This window comes from Sus scrofa, chromosome 4 (assembly GCF_054392235.1).
Source record: "Sus scrofa isolate SSC_HxYL_T2T_F1_AM1 chromosome 4, Sscrofa_HxYL_maternal_Yorkshire_Landrace_v2.0, whole genome shotgun sequence".
In the NCBI taxonomy this organism is placed as follows: domain Eukaryota; kingdom Metazoa; phylum Chordata; class Mammalia; order Artiodactyla; family Suidae; genus Sus; species Sus scrofa.
Window position 1 is genome coordinate 127,791,455 of NC_139386.1, and position 22,768 is coordinate 127,814,222.

Consider the following 22,768-nt stretch of genomic DNA (forward strand, 5'->3'; position numbering starts at 1 on the left):
AAATATTGACTTGGCTCAGTTGCAAGGATCCAGGATCCATTTCTTTCAGGGCACTTCATTCTTTTCTCTTTTTAATATGTAATGATTTTTATTTTCTCCCATTATAGGTGGTTTACAGTGTTCTGTCAATTTTCTACTGTACAGCATGGTGACCCAGTTACACAACATGTATAGATTCTTTTTTCTCATATTATCATGCTCCATCATAAGTGACTAGATACAGTTCCCAGTGCTACACAGCAGGATCTCATTGCTTGTCCATTTCAAAGGCAATAGTTTGCATCTATTAACCCCAAGTTCTCAATCCATCCTGCTCCCTCCCCCTCCCCCTTGGCAACCAGGGGTCTGTTCTCCAAGTCCATGATTTTCTTTTCTGTGGAAAGGTTCATTTGTGCCATATATTAGATTCCAGATATAAGTGATATCATATGGTATGTGTCTTTCTTTTTCTGACTTAGTTTCACTTAGTATGAGAGTCTCTAGTTCCATCCATGTTGCTGCAAATGGCATTATTTTGTTCTTTTTTATGGCTGAGTAGTATTCCATTGTGTATAAATACCTCTTCTTCCCAATCCAATCATCTGCCAAGGACATTTAGGTTGTTTCCATGTCTTGGCTATTTCGAATGGTGCTGCAATGAACATGCAGGTGCATGTGTATTTTTCAAGGAATGTTTTGTCTGGATATATGCCCAAGAGTGGGGCTGCTGGGTCATATGGTAGTTCTATATGTAGTTTTCTAATGTACATCCATACTGTTTTCTATAGTGGTTGTACCAATTTACATTCCCACCAACAGTGCAGGAGGGTTCCCTTTTCTCCACACCACATCCAGCATTTGTTATTTGTGGACTTACTAATGATGGCCATTCTGACTAGTGTGAGGTGGTTTCTCACGGTAGTTTTGATTTGCATTTCTCTAATAGTCAGTGATGTTGAGCATTTTTTCATGTGCTTGTTGGCCATCTGTATATCTCCTTTGGAGAAATGTCTATTCAGGTCTTTTGCCCATTTTTCCGTTGGGTTGTTGGCTTTTTTGCTGTTGAGTTGTATAAGTTGTTTGTATATTTTAGAGGTTGAGCCCTTGTCGGTTGCATCATTTGAAATGATTTTCTCCCATTCTGCAAGTTGTCTTTTTCTTTTCTTTTTGGTTTCCTTTGCTGTGCAAAAGCTTGTCAGTTTGATTACGTTCCATTGGTTTATTTTTGCTTTTATTTCTGTTGCCTTGGGAGACTGACCTGAGGAAACACTTGTAAGGTTGATGACAGAGAATGTTTTGCCTATGTTCTCTTCCAGGAGTTTGGTGGGGTCTTATCTTACATTTAAGTCTTTAAGCCATTTGGACTTTATTGGGCACTCCGTTCTTAAAGTGCGTATTAGTGGGGAGGGTGGGGGGTGAGGAGGGCTCTTTTTCTGTCCACTTTTGCAGATGGGCTCCTCTAAGGGACTTTCCCCTACTAAAGATTTCCAAAGGTAAGTTCTGCTGCTTTGGCCTGTGTGCCATCCTCCTATCTGAAACACTGGTGACTCAAAAGTGTCAGGAATCAGGACAATGAAAAAGCATCACTTCAAAAGTTCAGTTTTCTTAAATGCTGGAGAGGATGCGGAGAAAAGGGAACTCTCCTACATGGTTGGTGGACATGTAAATTTGTGCAACCACTATGGAAGACCGTATGGAGGTTCCTGAAAAAACTAAAAATAGAGTTACCATGGGATCCAGTAATCCCACTCCAGGGCATATATCCAGAGAAAACCATAAATCTAAAAGATCCACGCACCCCATTGTTCATTGCAGCACTATTTACAACAGTCAAGAGATGGAAGTCAAGACATGCCCATCGACAGAGGAATGGACAACGAAAATGTGTGATACATATATGCAATGGAATATTACTCAGCCTAAAAGAGCATGAGAAGGAGTTCCCGTCGTGGCGCAGTGGTTAACGAATCTGACTAGGAACCATGAGGTTGCAGGTTCGGTCCCTGCCCTTGCTCAGTGGGTTAACGATCCGGCGTTGCCGTGAGCTGTGGTGTAGGTTGCAGTCACGGCTCGGATCCTGCATTGCTGTGGCTCTGGCATAGGCTGGTGGCTACGGCTCCGATTAGACCTCTAGCCTCGGAACCTCCATATGCCGTGGGAGCGGCCCAAGAAATAGCAAAAAAAAAAAAAGCATTAGAAGATGCCATTTGCAGCATTACTGATGAAATCCAAAGAATACTAAGGGAGGTAAGTCAAAATATCATATGATATGACTTATATGTGGAATCTTAAAAAATGATACAAATGAACTTATTTACAAAGCAGAAACGGACTCATAGACTTTGCAAACAAACGTATGGCTACCAAGGGGGGAAGGTGGGAGGAAGGAAGGATTGGGAGCTTGGGGATTGGCATATACACACTACTGCATATGGAATGGATCCCATATGGATGGGATCTAGTGTATAGCACAGGGAGCTCTACCCAGTATTCTATGACAACCTATGTGGGAATGGATATGTGTCTATGTGTAACTAACTGGGTCACTTTGCTGGACAGCAGAAATTAACGCAGCATTGTAAGTCAACTACACTTCGATAAAATTCATTTGATTCAGTTTCCTAAAGAAAAGCAAGAAAATGATGATCACGAAGTCAAGATAGGTTTTCCTCCCAGGAGGAGAGAGAGGGTTAACTCGGAGGGACAGAGAGAAGGCTTCGGGTAATGCTCACTTTCTTACCTGGGCGCTTGAGTCACATGGCATTTGCTTCAAACAATTTTTTGAAGTAGTCACATAATTTTTTAAATTGAAGTATATTTACAGTGTTCTTAGTGTCAGGCTTATAGCAAAGTGACTCAGTTATATACAATATGTGTGTATGTTGTGCATTCTTTTCAGATTCTTTTCCATTATGGGTTATTATAAGATGTTGAATATAGTTCTCAGTGCTATACAGTAGGTCCTTGTTGTCTGTCTATTTCATATATGATAGTGTGTATCTGTTAATCCTAGACTTCTACTTTATCCATCCCCCCTTCTTCCTTTGGTAACCAGAAGTTTGTTTTCTATGTCTATGGGTCTGTTTCTGCCTTGTAATTAAGTTCATTTGCATCATTTTTTAGATTTCACAGATACATGTTATCCTATATTTGTTTTTGTCTGACTTACTTCACTTAGTATGATAATCTCTAAGTCCATCCATGTTGTTGCAAATGGCATCATTTCATTCTTCCTTACTGCTGAATAGTATTCCATTGTATATACATACCACATCTTCTTTATCCGTTCCTCTGTGGATGGACATTTAGGTTGCTTCCATGTCGTAGCTGTTGTAAATACGCTGCTATGAATGTTGGGGCCCATGTGTCTTTTCAAATTAGAGTTCTCTCCAAATAAATGCCTAGGAGTGGGTTTGCTAAATCTTATTTTTCCTTTTTTTTAAGGAATCGCCATATGGCTTTCCATAGTGGCTGCATTGATTTACATTTCCACCAACCGTGCAGGAGGGGTCTCTTCTCCACACCCTCTCCAGCATTTGTCAGTGGTAGACTTTTTGATGGTGGCCATTCTGACCAGTGTGAGGTGATAACCTCATTGTAGTTTTGATTTGCATTTCTCTTATAATTAGCGATGTTGAACATCTTTTCATGTGTCTGTTGGCCATCTGTATGTCTTCTTTGGAGAACTGTCTATTCAAGTCTTCTGCCCATTTTTTTGTTTGGGTTGTTCGTGTTTTAGATACTGAGTTGTATGAGCTGTTCATATATTTTGGAAATTAAGCCCTTGTCGATTGCATTGTTTGCAAATATTTTCTTCCATTCCGCATGTAATTTTTTATACTCTTTTGTATGTTGTTTGTGAATGTATGATTTATTTCAGAATAAGAAAAAATAATCATTTTAAAAGTAACACATTCTGGGAGTTCCCGTTGTGATGCAGCGGAAAGGAATCTGACTAGGAACCATGAGGTCGCAGGTTCGATCCCTGGCCTCACTCAGTGGGTTAAGGATCTGGCATTGTCATGAGCTGTGGTGTAGGTCGCAGACGCGGCTCGGATCTAGCGTTGCTGTGGCTGTGGTGTAGGCCAGCAGCTGTAGTTCCGATTGGACCCCCAGCCTGGGAACCTCCATATGCCATGGGTGTGGCCCGCAAAAACAAAAAAAGCAAAAAAAAAAAAAAAAAAGGTAACACATTCTGCATTCTGATTTCAATAGCATGCAGAGTAATGTCTCTTAAAAAGCCAGTGAAGAAGTAGCAGAGTCCAGACCAACGATAGATTAATTACACTATTGTCCCAGGCGAGGGGGAGATGAACAGAATAAAGCCCAAATTTAGCTGAAGGGTGCCTTTGCACGAGTGGTTTGGCCGAGTCAGCTTAGCCAATCAGGAGCTGACTTCCAGCTGCCTGGGAAAAGTGGAGTCACTTGTTGCTAGGGATGAATGTGCTGGTATCCGGGGCATGATGCATTCCTTCATGAGGCTGCTGCAGTTTTTTGCCACTGCCTGCAGAGAGTCACCTTGCCCAGGCAGGAGCTAATGCCCCGAGGTCTTCGGAGAGCTATTTTGATCAGCAAGGCCAGCCTCGCCCAGACCGAATGCTGTTGGTAAGTCCACGCCAACTCTTGGTGTTTAAGGCTGAATGTCCCCGAGCCGTAGTGGCTTCTCTCGAATCCTTATTGCTAGGCCCCCAGCAGTGCCTGTGAGCACATTTCAACTACAACAGATATGGAGAACAGCATCAGAGCACGGCTTCCTCCGTGTAAACAACCTCATCCTTAGATCTAAACAACTTCATTCTTCAATCAAAAAAAAAGTGGGTTTGAAATCATGTGAAACCCATACACAGGCCTGAACTTCTATCCAAAAAGAGGCCTGTTTGCAAGGCTGGCCCTTGGCTGGTGTCTGGGAACGTGGATTTTTAGAAGGTTCCCACCCTTAATGGATAAGACAGGCTCACTCTGCCCAAACTGTTTATCCAAACAACATGGTTTATGTTCAATACCCGCTTCCTTCTGAGAGCCTGGAATTTGGGTTTGTGCCAGTCAGAGGCTGCCCGCGTGACCAGCCTCCAGTAGAAACCTTGGGCCCTGAGTCTCCAAGGAGCTCTGGTTGGCGTCACTCTCACATGCAGAATTCCTTGCTTCATCACAGAATCAAGTGTGTCCTTTGGGATTCCACGGGGAGAAGGCCCTTGGATGCTTGTGCCTGGCTTTCCCCAGACTTTGCCCCCTGCTCCTCCTTGGCTGCTGGTACTCAGCATCCTTTCGCTATAATACATCAGAACCATGAGTACCAGGGGACACTGAGTCCTGTGAGCCCTTCCCATGAATCATCAAACTTGAGGGGGGGTTATGGAGACCTCTGGACACAGCACTTAACTAACGGACTATGAAAGCAAAACTTTTTTTTGGGAAAATACTGGTACCACAGCATTATCTAATTTAACATCAATAAATGAACATAGCATTTTCATAAGAAGACTCAGAAACACAGGATCTAAAAAAAATATTCTTCAAAGAGCAAAGGATAAAAATGCTGCCAAGCAGGAGTTCCTTTCGTGGCTCAGCGGTAACGAACCCCACTAGTATCCATGAGGACTCGGGTTTGATCCCTGGCCTCACTCAGTGGGTTAAGGATCCAGTGTTGCCATGAGCCGTGGTATAGGTCACGGGCATGGCTCAGATCCCGCATGGCTGTGGCTGTGGTGTAGGCTGGCAGTTGTAGCTCCAGTTCAACCCCTAGCCTGGGAACTTCCATATGATGCTGGCGCAGCCCTAAAAAGACAAAAAAAAAAAAAAAAAAAAAAAAAGCTTCCAAGCAGCATTCTGCCTTCATGACCCCTCTGTGAAATTGTAAAGGTAGCAGGACTCTTTTAGCACCGTGACAGTGAACTGCAATGTTAAGAGGAAGGCGGGAAACAGCAGCGCTGTAACTTACAACTTTTAGATGATCATACTTTAAAAGTCCTCCCGCTCCCTTCACACCATTTACCCCTCAATGGACTGGATTTCATGGCCAGTATAAATTAATTTTGATATTCACTCACAAATCCTGTGCTGTAAGAGTTAAATGTAAATGCATCATGTTACAGGTTTTTCTAGACTAATTGCTTCTGCGTCCATTTTGAAATGTACTCATTCAGCCGGAGTTGATTGAATACCTTCCGTGTTCCAGGCAGACATGTAAAATTTTTGGTTTAAAGTGAATCCTACTGTTTTCATGATGATGCCACAGAATGCATTACTGGCCCAGGTTAGGTAAGCCTCTCAAAACCCCTTGCTTTATTTTCTCTTGAAGAATGTTCACCCAACCATGTATTTGAGAATGTTGTTGTGCTGGGCTTTGCATCAAATGAATTAGTCAAGAGTATTGTTTTCCGTCCCTTTGATGAAAGGCAGCTTTCCCATTAAAAAAGCAAATCCTTCATTTCAAAAATGTTTCAGAATGGTATTCTTTCCAGCTGGTTAAATTTCGAACACTGAAAAAGAAGTTTCATGAAGACGCTTCTCCACGTCTGGGCTGGAGCATCTTCATTTGACGGTGAGCTGGATGTGTGGGTATTTAACTCACACATCCACAGGGTTTGTCTGGTCCCGCGAGGCGGGCAAACCCTCCTTGACCTCCCAGTTTAACAGTGGGTGAAGATTGTCGTGGCATCATTGCTGCTACTGACGACCTCTCCCTCTGAATGATGACAGATTTCAGAGAAGGTCGTGTGCGGAAACTCTTAGCATTTTGCTCTTCAAGTCGCAGACTGAAACATTCCCTGATCCCCTTGCAACCCAGCCTTTCTGTTCTTTGCAGCGATTTGGATGCCTCCTGTCTGTACGTGGCGAGAGCGATGGAGACAGATAGTCGATGCATCCAGCTGCAAGAGGAAGCAGTAGCTTAAGTCAAATCAGTGTTTGTCTACTGAGCACCCGGGCTAAGGACACCTTCAGTCGGGAACAAGCAAGTAAAGCATTGCCCTCGAGGAGTGTATCATCAGGCTGACTGTCTTGGACGAGGCTTTTTGGTGTCAGGGAACAGAAGGCCCCTTGGACTGGCTTATGCAAAACCAAGGCTTCATTATAAGCAGGAAAAGGAAAGCTGCTGGGTCTCAGCAAGAAACTGAAACCAAGAACTGAGGTCAGCAGATAGCAGTGTGGTTCTCCTTGTGGGTCCCGTCTCTTGCTGCTGCTTTTCCTCGGAGTTTCTACTTCATGCTCCCTCCCTGCTGACACTGTGCGAGCTTAAGACCAGCTGAAACTGCTCATCATGCCTGTGAGATCACCTCTTCCCTTCCAGGGGAACAGAGTTTTCACTGGGCACAAGGCTGTCTAGGGGAAGGCTGTGCTTCCATATGCCTCCCTTGCTTTTCATTGCAACTGCCGACGAGGCTCTGGCCGAGGCGATGCGGACAGAAGTGACATAGTGGACAGCTGCCAGGTAGTGCTCTTACACAGAAGGGAGTGAGCGCCTCTCTTCCTTTTCCGTCCTTGCTGCCGAGGTGTGGCTGAGGAGGGCAGAGCTGCAGCCATGTCTTCGACCTGGAGGTGGAAGCTGCCAGTAGGACATGGCAGAGATGCTGGGTAGAGGGGGCTGCGGTGTCCAGTCACTCTGTGGAGCCATCAGATGAGCCTTGACTGCTTGGGTTCAGACCTTTTTAGGAAAGAGAAACATGCTTTCATCTGTTTAGCTGGTGTTCTGTTGGATCTTTGAGGAGCCTGGAGCCTAACAAATGAACCCGCTTTCTCTGCTTTTCTGAATTGGAAAATGACCACCTTACAGCTTCTAAGTTTATAAGACCTAAGTTGAAATGACCAACCAAGGGTCCCATAACCCAAGCAAAAGACTCGACTGCCTCTTAGGGTCTTCTCATCAGCAAAACTGAGCGGGGAGAGTTCTAGGATACAGGCCCAGCTGCCGGGCCCACCCCGGGGGCAGGGCGAAGGGCAGGGTGTCCTCAGAGAGGGCCACCTGCTTTATTGACCCGGGCTTCGGTGCTGAGGCTAACCCTTCCTAGAGGCGTGTGTGTGTCTCATTTTATAATGTATCACCTGTAAACAGAAGGCATCTGCATTAAGCCGATTAGTGAGTCAGAGGGAAGCTCAGAAAATGGAAGGGAACCCAGCACACCCTCCCCATTAGTCAGGCCTCTTGTGGGAGGTGGACCTGTGCGCCGACACAGATCCTCCAAAGCTGCTTGTTCTGCTGAGGGGGATGACAGCCCCATGCAGAGAAGAAGGCTCTTCAGTCGAGTATTTGAGGAGCTGTGTTCCCTTCTAGACCCTCAAACCAGGCATAGCAATGCTGAGGTGATTTTGGTAGGTAGGGGAGAGTTGGGGGTGAAAGGAAGGGATGTCGGGAGTTCCCGTCGTGGCTCAGTGGTTAACGAACTCGACTAGTAACCATGAGGTTGCAGGTTCCATCCCGGGCCTTGCTCAGTGGGTTAAGGATCTGGCGTTGCCGTGAGCTGTGGTGTAGGTTGCAGACGCGGCTCGGATCCCGCGTTGCTGTGGCTCTGGTGTAGGCCGGCGGCTACAGCTCCGATTCGACCCCTAGCCTGGGAACCTCCATATGCCATGGGAGCGGCCCTAGAAAAGACAAAAAGACCAAAAAAAAAAAAAAAAAGATGTCAGAATGAAGAGCATCAGCCTTCCTGTTGTGATCAGCAGATTAAGAACCCAGTGTTCTCTCTGTGGGGACGCTGGTTCGATCCTCGGCCTCACTCAGTGGGTTAAGGATCCTGAATTGCTACAAGCTGTGGTGTAGGTCGCAGCTGCAGCTCAGATGCAACCCCTGGCCCAGGGACGCCCATGTGCCGCAGGTGCAGCTATAAAAAGAAAGGAAAAAAGAGAAGGAGGAGCAGCACTGTGGGGACACAGGTGGGTCCTCCCCAGGAAAGGAGATAACAGTAATGCTGGGGGGGGGTCGTTGTGTTCATCACCTTCTCCCCCATTCTCCCTCCTTCCTCGCAGCCAGCAGCCGAGTGTGCTGGTTAAGAGGCTGGACTCTGAGGCCCCCGGAGTAAACCTCTGAACCCCACATTCTTCACTTTCATGGGCGGGAGGGGCACAGCGCCCCCCCCCCCAGGGTTATGTGAGCCTTAGGAGAGGTCTATGTGAGCCTGCTCAGAATGACCTGGAGTCAGGGCCGTGTACGTGAGCTGTCACTACTAAGCCGCTAATAATCATTATTATCCCTTCATTAAGCAGATGCCTATTAAGCCGAGAGTAAGAGACTCAGCTAAGTAACTTCCCAGAGTTTCACAACTAAGAATTATTAGTGCTGGGTCTGGACCAAGTGGGTCTGACTCCAAAAAAAAATGGGCTCTGAAGGGAATTCTTTTAAATTGCACCACACACATTCCCTTTCTTCTTTCTTCTTTTTTTTTCCATTATAGCTATAAAAGAATTAATTTCTAAATTAAAGGAGTGCACAGTCTGGTGAAAAGGCGTTTCTATGACAGGTTAAAAACAAAGTCATGGGAGCCCAGAGGGGGTGCTTACCCAGCTTGCGGGGAGCTGGGAAGGCTTCCTGGAGAAGGTGTCTAATGAGCTGAAGAGAACATACAGAAAAAGACTTTCTGGACGCAGCTGTTTTTCTAAATTACTGAAAGCAGGTCATTGCCTAGATCATAGAGTGCGAAGGTGACATATATGAGGAGAGCACTGCCACCCCTGCTCGTTGTCAGCGAGACATTGCATGTGAGGAGGGCTTGGTGAACTCAGAGATGTGTGGGGTTCATCCTGGAAGCACAGGCGAGTCCCACACATGTGGGACAAGACTGAGTGTGTGGCTCCCTTTGGGCACGTGTGTTTTTGGCTAAATCGAAGGTATCAAAACAAACATCTTGATGTTTCATGCATCAGTTCAGATAGTAAAGCCCACACAGGGGAAGCCATGCCTTTGAAGACGTGTCCTTTGTCTTGCTCACTGCCATCTTTCTAGAATCCAAAACAGAACCTGGCACACAGCAACCACTCCACTTATTCGTTGAGTGAATACATGCATTGGATGAAAAGATGTGTGTCTTTTAAGAGCACCATGTGCCAACCTTCCACTATCTCTTGTGGACTGATGCTGATTAGAAAAGTATTTTTGGCTTACATCTGAAGGAGCTGACAAGTTATATATTAATCACTGTTTTGGATGGTTGTATAAATTAGTCTGTAGTCCTCCAGAAATAACACTGCAATTTTTTTTAAAAAAATGAGGTATATGCACTATAATTGGCTGTACTCCAATTTTAACTCAGAAAGAAGAAGTGGGTCCCTGCTTTGTACTCAGAACTCAACAGGGAACCAGTAAGGGATGGACAGAAAAACATGACCCCATCCCACTGCAGTACGATGCTGTGGAAAGATGAAGACCACGTGTGATCAGAATATGCCCCCTCAAATATGTTGCTTTGACATAAAGGTTATATGGACGTGAACGCAGTTAAGAAGCAGCAGACACAGGAGGAGACCCCTGCCTTCCCTTTTCTGCCTAAAATCAGGGCTTGTGTTTTCCTTTGTGAAGGTGTTCTTCTCCCCCCCCCCCCCCCCCCCCCCCCCCCCGCCCAATAGCCAGAGGAGAATGACTCTTCATCACTGGAGACTCTGACCACTGGATTTGCATAACAAACCTTATTAAAATAACACTCATCTCCATTCACCGCCCCCCCACGTATTTGCCCCTTCCCACGATTTTATGCCGATAAAAGCCAGAAGGAACCCCCTTTACTTTCATCTTCTCACTCCGAAATTTATTATCCTATGTTAAAATGGTATATAAGCTCTCAAGCCTAACCGTCTTGGGTTTTTACTTCTTTTCTGTGAAGCTCCCCTGTGCACACACAGTAAATCTTTTCTCCTCTTAATGTCAGTTTAACTTGCAGTCATTGGTGACCAAACCTAAGAGGGCAGAGGACAACTTTTTTCCTCCCTCCACTTGCGTGAAAGAAAGATGATAATTCTCCAGGTGAAGTGCGTGAAAATGACTAACGGTGGTCTGACTCATGGAGTCCGAGATAAGAATATGTGAATAAATGGAGTGTAAGATAAATAACCGAGGGGTAGTTTTTAATAAAGATTGAGTGCACTTTCACCTTGGGAACATATGCTTAGAAAATAATAATATATCATCATTTAAATCTCATCCAGTCATAGGAGGAAGGTATCTTTTGTTCCTGTGTAGCTTCTGGCAAGATAGTGGTGAAACCAAACAATCCGAAAGGCAAATTTTAACAGCTGAAATGGATTTTTACTATTGCATTTGGAATACACGCATCCTTTCTTTTACTGCATCTCACTTGATTGTGCTTCGAAGAGATTGCATTTTAGATAAATTGACGCTTTGTGGCAACTGAGCGAGTCTACGGGCACCATTTTCCCAAGTGCATTTATTTACTCGCTTCCTGTCTCTGTGTCCCATTTGGGTGATTCTCACAATACTTCAAACTTTTTCATTATTATTTTATGCGTTATAGTGATCCTTGATGTTACTGCTGTGATTGTATAAGAGAAGACGCCCACATCGACAGTGAACTTCATTGATGAACGTTGTGTGTGTTCTGACTGCCCTGTGACCACCTGCCTCCCTGCCCCCTCTCTCTCCTCAGGCCTGGCTCTTCCTTGAATCACAACACTATTGAAATTAGGCCAGTTAATAACCCTTCCATGGCCTCTAAGTGTTCAGGTGAACACTTAGTAACTCGCATCTCTCATTTTACGCCAAGAGCTGGAAATAGTTCCACTTAATGAGGAAGGCATGTTGAAAGCAGAGAAAGGCTGAAGGCTAGGCTTCTTACGCCCATCAGCCAAGTTATGAATGCAGGGGAAAAGTTCTCCAAGGGAATTAAAAGTGCTGCTCCAATGACCATGAGCATGATACGAAAGCGAAACTGCCTTCTTGCTGATGGAGAGAAAGTTTGGGTGGTCTGGACAGATCGAACCAGCCACAACCCTCCTGAACCTAAAACGTGAGCTAGAGCAAGGCCCTAACTCTTTAGTTCTATGGAGGCTAAGAGAGATGCGGAAGCTACACAAGGAAGTTTGAAGCTAGCAGAGGTTTTTACATGAAGCTTAAGGAAAGAAGCCATCTCTGTTAACATAAAAGTCAAAGATGAAGCCGCACATGCTGATGTAGAAGCTGCTGCAAGGTATCCAGGAGATCCAGCTAAGATCGCTAATGAAGGTGCTTACTCGAAACAGATTTTCAATGCCTGGCTTCAAAGCTTCAAAGGAAAAGGCTGACCCTCCTTTAAGGGGCTAATGCAGCCGGTGGACTCGAAGTTGAAACCAGTGCTCATTTCCCAATCCGAAAATCCTGGGACCCTGAAGAATGAGGCTAAATCCACTCTGCCTGTGCTCTATAAACGGAACAAGAAGGCCTGGATGACAGCACATCTGGTGACAACATGGCTTACTGAATATTGTAAAACCACTGTTGAGAGCTACTGCCCGGAAAAAAATATGCCCTTCAAAATATGACTGCTCATTGACGATGCACCTGGTCACCCAAGGGCTCTGATGGAGACGGACAATTTCACCCCCTGCTAATCCAGTCTGCAGCCCAAGGAGTAATGTTCACTTTCAGGTTTTACTATTTAAGAGATAACATTTCGTAAGTCTGTAGCCGCCATAGATGGAGAATCTTCTGATGGATGAGGGCAGAGTACATTGAAAACCGTGATGAGTGGCTCACCATCCCAGATGCCATCAAGGACGTCGTGATTCATGGGAAGAGGTAAAAATATCAACATTCACAGGCATTTGGAAGAAGTTGATTCCAACCCGCATAGATGACTTTGAGAGGTTCAAGACTTCCTTGGAGAAAGTAACTGCAGGTGTGGTGGATCCAGCAAGAGAACCAGAAGTGGAGCCTGAAGATGTGACTAAATTGCTATAATCTCATATAAAACTTGAATGTCTTAGGAGGTGCTTCTTAGGGTGAGCAAAGAAAGTGGTTTCTTGAGATGGAATCTACTCCTGGTGAAGATTATTGAAATGACCACGAAAGATTTAGACTAGTGCCTAAACTTGGTTGATGAAGCGGAGACAGAGTTTGAGAGGATTGACTCCAATTTTGAAGGACGTTCTGTGGTGGGTAAAATACTATTTGTGTATTAGAAATAGTTTCCGAAAGGAGGAGTCCATCGGTGTGGCCTGTTTCATTGTCTTGTTTTAAGAAACTGCCCCAGCCACCCCAAGCTTCAGCAGCTACCACCGTGGTCAGTCCGCAGCCATCCACATCGAGGCAAGACCCTCCGGCAGCAAAAAGACCACCATTCACCAAAGACTGAGATGAGGGTCAGCATTTTTCCACAATAAAGTGTCTTTTAATTAAGGCATGTACATTGTGTTTTTAGACATAGTGCTTTTGCACTCTTAATCGACTACAGTGTAGCGGAAACATAACTTTTATATATGCACCGGGAAACCGAAAACCTTGTGTGCCTTGCTTTATTGCAACATTTGCTTCAGTGTGGCAGCGGTCTGGAACGGAACCCACAAAATCTTCCAGGTATGCCTTGTAATGCCTATAAATCATACCTATACCTGCTTCAGGCTGAAAGTAAAGGGTGCTTACATCACTTTACAAAGCAGTTTCGTTGAAACTTTCGGGGAAAAAAAGACGAGGTGCGGCCAAAATATTTTTTCAATCTGTGATCATGATCCAAGCATTTTAAAATGCAAAGTTGGAGAAAGAAATGGAAAGTAGTAGAGTGGCCAATTCTAAACACACCGAAAAGAGTGGAAAAATGTTTTCCTGTTATGTTGACCACATTCCTCCCCTAAGTAATAAGGATTTTACTTGAACATGCGTTATAATATAATAGGTGTTTATTTATCTAGAAGGGATGGAAAATGGGCCCACCTACTTAATTTCATTTTTTTTGGATGTGTTGTCAGATAACTCACTCAAGAATTTCTGTTTGTTGGAGTTCCCGTTGTGGCGCAGCGGAAACAAATCCGACGAGGAACCATGAGGTTGAGAGTTCGATCCCTGGCCTCACTCAGTGGGTCAAGGATCCAGTGTTGCAGTGAGTCGTGGTATAGGTCTCGGACTCGGCTCGGATCTGGCATTGCTGTGGCTCTGGCGTAGGCTGGCAGCTACAGCTCCGATTAGACCCCTAGCCTGGGAACCTCCATATGCCACTGGTGCAGCCCTAAAAGGACAAAAGACAAAAGACAAAAAAAAAAAAAAAAAAAAAAGAATTTCTGTTTGTTTGTTTTTCTTTTTTTTTTCTTTTTGGCTGTACCTGAGACATGCAGAAGTTCCCAGGCCAGGGATCAAACTCATGCTACACCAATAATCAGAGCTGCAGCAGTGACAACACCGGATCCTTAACCCACTGAGCCACAAGGGAGCTCCAAGAATTTTTGTTTTGATGTCTTCCCAGTACTTCACTTCTCTGGGCTTATCTTGATCTTTGACTCAAAAAACAAGCCCAAAAGGGTTTTCCAGGATCTGAGATCTTCCTTTTTCCTCTTTAAAGACCACACGTCTTGCAGCTTCCCCACCTGCCCCTGCCTTCCTGACCCATGTCATCCTTCTCCCTATTGCTGAAGACCGCCAGCCACTTCTTTGTTTCCGGAAGCCTCCAGCTCATCGTCTTAACATTCAGATCCCCTCTGACCACTGTCCACACACAGACTCTCCAGCAAAAGATCAATTTGCTGTCTTCCTGACTACAGGAAATTATCTTCCTGATTGTACTTGCTCGATTATAGTCTGCCCCACCCCCACCAGATTGAAGGATCTTAACGGCCTCACTTATCATGTTTTCCCAGGGCCTAGAGGAGTCCCCGGTGCAGAGTGGGCGTGCAGCAGATCGCAAAGGGATGAATTGAGTGAAGGACAGGTCGTTCAAACGACACACCTTCAAAAATGCTTCCTATAAAATGCATTCTGTTGTCAGCTTGTCGTTTTTCATTCATTCATTCGATAAATATTTATTGAGCAGTTGCTGTGTATCAGGCGCAGGAGATGTGATATTGAACAGAATGATTCCTGCCCTCCTAGAGTTTATAATCTAATGAGAAGACAAAGAAAAATCCAACTGGTTTAGTCAACTATGTAAATGTGTTTAATACTATTGAACAAAAGGCCTCTTTTCCAAATGTCCTCACTTGCCAAAAAGGAAACGCTTTTATTTCAAGAAACAGGTGCCAGGCAGTATTCAATATAATGTGGAAATACGCTCCTTTGTCAGACTTGTGCTGTGTGCTGAAATTTAGACCATTGAGAAAAGGATTCCGGCTGCGTCAGAGTGAAAAGGAATTGCATTTCAGTAGGGAACTCTGGCCTTGGCATTTCTGAGTAAACAAGTTTACAAAGGCATTCAAGTGCATCAGAATTTTGATACCACCCTAAATTATCTAAGCTTTTGATAAGCAACAAGATGGGAACGCGAGTCCTTTTGCACCTCTGAATGATCGCTTTGCTGAGATTCTAGATGTTAACCCCGTTCTTTACAAACAGATGCTTTTAATCATATCTTTATCAAAATCAAGGACGTAATTATTATACAGAAGCAAAAATGAAGCCACTGCATTTGATAGAGGAGAAAGGCAATGAGACCCCCCCCCCTTCCCCTCGAGAATCAACGAAAGCAGCAGGATCCTCTCCCAGAAAAATGTACCTGAGCACATACACACAAAAATCTTTGCATGACAGTCTTGGGAAGGATATGAGTCCCTACCTGGGACTTCTCTCTTCCTAAACTCTTTCCCCCGTCAGCCAAGTTCTAGCAACTGGTGAAGGATTGGTTTGATTTTGAACGCCACACCGTCAGCAGTTTCTTTCATCCTGAATGACAGCAGATAAAATGACCGCAGCAATGACCAATCGCTTCAAGCAGGAAGAAGCCAAGATAAAAGGAGAGAAGAGCAGAGGAGACTCTGGGAGAACAGGAGAGGTGAGAGCGAATGTGGGAGTGGAGAGGAAGCAGAGAGAGAGTCAGAAGCAGGCAGGGGGGCGTGGGGAGCCCTCCCTTCCCAGGCCAGAAGGACCACTTTACTCCCTCGGCTCTTGCTGCCCCTCTGGCTCCCCGAAAGGTCACCTGTCCGGCTCTCCCGGCCTTTCCATCCTACACCTGCAGATTCTCCTCGCTCTGCTCTCAGTCCAGCTGCCTCCTGCTAAGGAGCGTGGCACTTCTCTGCTTCTGCACACAACAGATGGTTTTCTGCTCCTGCTGCCTCCATTTCTTCACGAAGCCATCCCTTTCTTACCCAGGAATTGGATTTCTACCAGGTCTTGGGGTTTCTCATCAAGAAGGACCACGGTGAAAGATAAAATATTTTTTCCCATCTTCATTTCTTTCGTACAGTTACTCACCGTTTCCCTTAAAACTCTCTTCTACCTTGTTTTCTGGGTTCGTTTTAGTGATTTTTTTTTCTGTGGGTGCTTCTTTTTTTACTTGCTCTCCATTTCCTTTTTTTCCCTCCAAATCTGAACAGTCCCCGAGTGTAGCTGGCACTTTTCTGTTTTCTTTACACTGCCTCCAAGAGGAAACTGTGGAGGATAATGACATAGTGGAGTGTGGTAAGAAACACATGGGTTTCAGAAACAGAAAAAAAAAAAAAACCCAAAAAAACAAACAACCCCCCCCAAATTCTGATTCTAATATCACTGCTGTGCAACAATGAACAAGTTATTAACCTCTCTGAGCCTCTGCTTCTTCCATCTGAAAAAATTTGAGGACACTAGCATATCCCTAAAATTCTTGCGAGGATAAGATTTGTAAGAAACTGCTTGTTATACTCTTTTATTGAGCACCCATGGCACAGGAAGCTGTGCCACAGCAGTGACCTGAGCCACAGCGGTGACAACACCAGATCCTTAAGCATTATGCTACCAGGGAACTCCTGTGTAAGCATTTTGCCTATCAACTCAATATAAGATGCTGAGGAATGAAGCCATCATTGATACAGTTTGCTGCCCTAAATCTACTCACAATCTAGGAAGACGATTGGCATGTAAACAAATAAATACACTATGTCGGGAACAACAATTAGAATAAATACGACATAGAAGGACACACAGGAAAGGGAGTAAATAGATCTACTGGAGGTTGGTGAGACAAGGAAGGCTTCTGGGGAAAGGTGATATTTGAGTTGGATTTTGAAGGATAAATGTTAAAGAATAGAAGCAGAGAAAATGGGTTTTGTAGAGGCGCCTACGTGTGAAATAGCATGGATGGCTCGGGCTAGAGCGATACTGAGAGACGAGGTAATACCATGGTGATGCTAATGGCGATAACACCCAGCTATTGAGCGACTGCTCTGTGCCAGGTTCTGCCACATAATTAAGCACTTTGCACGATTTCTTGAAATCCTCATTACAGCAGCCCTGTGAGCAGAAGAGCTTGGGCTTGGCCCTGTGGCGAAAGGAAGAGCCTCAAGACTCTGAAGGAGGGTGGGTACCATGATCATAAGAGTGCTTAGGAGAGTGATTAAGGCATCAGTGTGTGTTTGTGTTTAATCGCAGTGAAATTCCCATGACACACACTTTGTCCATTTTTGAGTGTACTGTTCCGTTGCATTGAGCACATTCCCGTGGCGCTACATCACACCATCACCCACCATTCACTCTTCATCTTCTGAAACCGAAACTCCGTACCCATCAAACCAGAACTCATTTCTCCCTCCCCCCAGTCCCTGGTAACCACCATCCTACTTTGTGTCTCTATGAATCCGGCTGCTTCAGGTACCCGATATAAATGGAATTGCACAATATCCACGCCCCCTCTTTTACTTTTTCCTCTTCATGGCCACACCTGCAGCATACGGACGTTCCCAGGGCAAGGGTTGACTCGGAGCTGCAGCTGGACTGGACCTGAGCTGAAACTTGAGGCAACGCCAGATCCTTAATCCACTGAGAGAGGCCAGGGATCAAACCTGAGTCCTCACAGAGGCAGCGTCAAGTTCTTAATCAGCTGAGCCACAACAGAAACGCCCAGTGCTTTCCCTTTTGTAACAGGCTTATTTCATTTAGCGTAATTCCTCAAGGCTTATCCGTGTTGTAGCATGTGTCGGAATTTTTGTTTTTAAAGCTGAGTTATTCTGTTGTATGTAGATTCCATCTTTTGCTGGTCCATCCATTCATCCATCAATAGACACAAGTTGCTTTTAGCTCGTGACTGTTGTGAATAGTGCTGCTGTGACCGTAGGCGTGTAAATGTCTCTTCAAGATCCTGCTCTCAGGTCTGGGTTGCTGGATCATATGGTGTTCTATTTTTATTTTATTTTTGAGGAAACCCATGGTGAAAGGCATCAGTTTTGAAGAAGAACCTGGAAGAGGAAGGCTGGGGGCAGGATGCTGTTTCCTGACTGGAGATGATAAGAACCTCAGCCCCAGGCTGTTGGGAATGACAGGAAGGGAGAGTAGTAAGTGTAGACAGGAACTTGGTGCCTGACTGCTGGAAAGACGATGGTGAGGTGGGCAGATTCCAGGTGACTCCCTTACAGGGCATCTCCGGACTTTTGCCTGAAGCTTACATAAGTTTAGGGGCCCTCTTTGAGAAAAAGCATTTTAAGAAGGAATTAAAAATTAAAACATGACACTGTAAATCTACCACAATTAAATTTTTTTTTTTTTTTTTAAATGAAGTGCAGGGCTCTGAAAGGGGTCCATGGAGTCGGGGCTGTACCCTGAGGGAGAAGAGCTCACACAGAAGGCATTCTTTTCCTTTGGGGCTGTGTGTCTGCCCTTTCTCAGCTCCTATGGTGATGGGGGAACTCCCTGCTCACCTCCTACCCCACCTCAGCCCAGATTTGCGAGGCAGAGCTTTTCTCCCTACGGCGAAGGGATCAGTGGGGGGAGGTAGGTGGCCCAAACCAGGCCATCGAGACTCAGTTCTGGGACTCTTACTGGAACTGTTGGGAAAGGGTTCATTTCTCTCTTATGCCTCATTCCCCCTGCCCCCTTTGGTGGCTGCCGAGAGGTTTGGATGCAAGCCTGGACCTTCTGGTGGTAAATTTAAACCCCCAAAGGGAAGAGTCAGTGGAAGAGAAAGGTACATGGAGATACACTGGCTTCTGATGCTCTTTGATTGAGTCCCTGGGTCCAGTCATGCCTGCAGCTAGAACTTGTCAGACTTTTCTGTCACATGAACCAATGAAGCTCATTGTTTGTCCATGTCACTTTGAGTGAGTTTTCTGTCTGCTGTAACCAAAATATTCAGCTTCCGTATCTGTTCACCAGAAAGAACTCTGGCAGGTCCTGCTTGGGTCACAGGCCTTGTGGGACCCAATCTCTGTGCCTAGGGGGCAGGTTAGCCCCGTGAACATGAATGGTGGTGGGGCAGGAGGAGGCCAAGTGACTGGGAGGAGTGAGTGGTGGGTGCTTCCCAGAAGGAGATGAAGCTGAAATGGAAAAAAAGAAAAAAGGAGCAGATGGGCCTTGCAAGAGTGATTTCAGATTCTTTTTTTTTTTTGTCTTTTTAGGGCAGCACATGGAAGTTCCCAGGCTAGGTAGGGATCGAATCGGAGCTGCAGCTGCCAGCCTACACCACAGCCACAGCAACACAGGATCCGAGCTGCGTCTGTGACCTACACCACAGCTCACAGCTGGATCCTTTTACCCACTGAACAAGGCCAGGGATCAAACCAGCATGCTCATGGAAACTAGTCGGGTATGTTACTGCTGAGCCACAACGGGAACTTTTGACTTCAGATTCTTGAGGGGCCTATGATGCTGGTTTTTGAGAAATCATCCTAAAGCGAGTGTGGTTTCAAATCCTCATTTTGCTCTCAACCATGTGACTTTGGCGATGGCTACGTATCCTTTCTTACTGGGTCTTACTTTCTGATTTAAAGTGGGAATAGGTAATATTTACCATTTCAGGGTTGTCGTGAGTGATGCCTATAAAGGAAGTGACCATTTAATTCATCATCTAAAACTGGGACGCTTTTGAGAGTGAGAAGGAACCCTGCCAAGAAGCCTTATCAGGACTGCCCGAGACCAAGAATATTAGCAGCACCCCTTTCCCCCCTACACGTATCCCTATTTAGGTGATAGGTTATTGATCTTGCTGCCTGTAATGTACCTGTAATATTGCATAACACATAAGTGCTTAAAAGTCGCTTTGACTCCCCTGCATCTTCTAATAGAACTGACTGATGCCTTACAATTTCTTTGAAATTCTACATCTTTGTGTATTTTTTATTTTTTATTTTTATTTATTTTTTTTTTGCCTTTTTCTAGGGCCGCTCCCACGGCATATGGAGGTTCCCAGGCTAGGGGTCCAATCAGAGCTGTAGCTGCTGGCCTACGCCAGAGCCACAGCAATACGGGATCCGAGCCATGTCTTTGACTTACACCACAGCTCACACCGCAGCTCACAGCAACGCCGGATCATTAACCCACTGAGCAAGGCCAGGGAGCGAACCCGAAACCTCATGGTTCCTAGTCAGATTTGTTAACCACTGAGCCCAACAGGGACTCCCTCCATCGTTGTGTATTTAGGGGACATATTATCCTCCAAAACATTTTTACTGTTGTCCTGGTGGGAAGACACATGACAGTATGATCCGCAGATTTATATTTGTGAAAGAATATTTTCTTCCAGTTCCCCACCAAGGGCTTTTAATGACTAGAAATTTGGAAAGGTAGCACTGACTTTTTTAAGAGCATTTATTTCGTGTCAAAGTGTTCTGCATATTAAAGGCAGCTCCAGTTAAAATACTTGAGATGGCTGGGACACACCCTGGTAGTGATTTTGTAATGGGAAATTTGACTTCAATTCCAGCATTTGCTGACACATTCTATTGTTAGACTTGGATCAGGTTTTTCTAAATCTGTCCTGGCAACGATCAGTTAATGATGCATACCATATGATAAGAAATCACAAAAGATGGGCAAAAGATGGAACAAATACTCCATGAAGAGATAAACTCATGACAAAATACGCACAGGAAAAGATGCCCAACATCATTACCTATTTTGGAAACAAAAATTTAAACCAGTGAAATACCACCTCACCTTAGCTATTAGAATGGCTAAACCTAAAAAGACTGACCCTACCAAGTGTGGCTGAGCATGTAGAAAAGCTGGAACTCTTATACACTGCTGGTGGAATGTAAAATGGTGCAATGACTTTGGGAAAAGTTGACAATTTTTTTTTTTTTTTTTTAAGGGCCGCACCTGAGGCATACGGAGGTTCTCAGGCTAGAGGTTGAAATGGAGCTGCAGGTGCTGGCCACAGCCACAGTAATGCCAGATCCTCAACCCACTGAACAGCGCCAGGGATCGAACCTGCATCCTCATGGATACCAGTTGGGTTCATTACTGCTGATCCACAACGGGAACCCTGGCAATTTCCTAAAAAAACTTATATCTTTCATGTGATCCGGCCATTCCACTCACAGGTATTTATCCAAGAAAAGTGAAAGCATATGTCCATCAAAAGACTTGGCCATGAATGTTCATACCACTTTATTTGCAATGGAAAACTGGAAACAGCACAGATGTTCATCCACAAGGAAATGTGTATCAATACTGTGATATATGTATATAAATATATCTTTGTAATGGAATACTACTCAGTCATAAAAAGGAATGAACTATTATGTATGTTACAATGTTAAGGAACCTCAAAATAATTTTGCCGAGTGAAAGAAGCCATTTAAAATGGACACATTGTGTGGTTCCATTTATATAAAATTCTAGGAAACAAACTGTTATGGAGAGACAGAATATGTATCAGTGGTTGCCTGGTCAGGTTGGGTAGCAAGGAGGAAAATGAGGCAGGGGTTAAAAAAAAGACTCATTTTTAAGTCTATAGTGGCATTAAGCAAATTTGCTTTGTTTTGTGACTCTCGCCACTGTCCATTTCCAGAACTTTTTCCATCAGCCCAAACCAAACCTTTGTACCCATTAAACAACTCCTATTAAACAAAACTCACATTTTTGTCCAAAAGTTTTCATGCTAAACTCAAATATGATTCTTATATATTCTACAAGGAATGAACTTTAGATGAAAATGATTCTGACCCTAAGTTCTCCGTCTCCACTGTGATGAAATGGTCAGGCTTACATCATAGCGGGCATGGCATATGATAGAGCTGTGATTTGTACCTCAAATCTGGCTGCCATTTCCCACACTCCTTACACACAAAGAAAAGTAGGTGAGGTCTTATCCATGACACCCGGGCCACTATCACACTACCGGAAAAACAGCCCAAACTCCTTGCTTCACTAATCGCAGGTCAATTGTGTCATCTTTGTGTGGGAAGAGTGACCTAATTATCATTCCTACCTGCTGACTAAAGTAGCATATCACTTGTAAGTCATTCATTTTCCTACCAGTTAGCCCTCTCCGCTCCATTCCTCCCTCCATTCAAAAGTCTGAAAAGCTAATAGCAGTTTGGGACTTTTTCCTTTAAAGTTGCCTTATTCATTTCCGTTCCAGGATGGCTCAGCTTCGGTAAGATATTTGGCTCTCTTCTTCAGCACGTCGCCACACCTGGTTCCAGGATCTGTTCTGAGAGCTAAACAGAACTCTCCTAGGAGGATCTCAGGGGTGGAAAAGCATGCCTGAGAAAGTGATGGAAAGAGGCAAAGCTTTGGGAGCGGGCTGACCTCAGGCAGGATACTTAGGTCTCTGACTTGCCGCTTTCTCGCAAGGGGTATGATGTCCAGCCACCGGTTGTTTGAGGGGAGTAAATGTGATAAGGTTGGGAAGGCATCTAGTACAGTGCCCCGCGCCCAGGCAAGTAAGTGAGGGAAGTTCTGTTCCCTTCTATCAAATTTCTTTAAAATGAGAGGGGAAGAAAGTAGGAAGCCCGACCATGAAAGAATGGAGGTCGCTTCCGG

At 44.8% G+C, this 22,768-nt stretch overlaps 1 protein-coding gene across 13 annotated transcripts in view; it reads left to right on the top strand.

Annotated features, from left to right (window-relative positions):
* Window positions 1–18,532, top strand: part of ALG14 (ALG14 UDP-N-acetylglucosaminyltransferase subunit) — a 154,964-nt gene extending 136,432 nt beyond the window's left edge. For 4 of the 13 annotated variants that reach the window (XR_014844730.1, XR_014844718.1, XR_014844720.1 and 1 more), the window contains one exon: window positions 6,785–8,593. The gene's annotated coding sequence lies outside the window, so the exon portion shown is untranslated. Of the gene's footprint in view, window positions 1–1,794; window positions 2,227–6,071; window positions 6,238–6,784; window positions 8,594–11,435; window positions 13,472–14,742 lie in introns of those variants that run through there. The other 9 variants (XR_014844716.1, XR_014844742.1, XR_014844753.1 and 6 more) reach the window with 7 other exon arrangements.
* The last annotated feature ends 4,236 nt before the right edge of the window (window positions 18,533–22,768 follow it).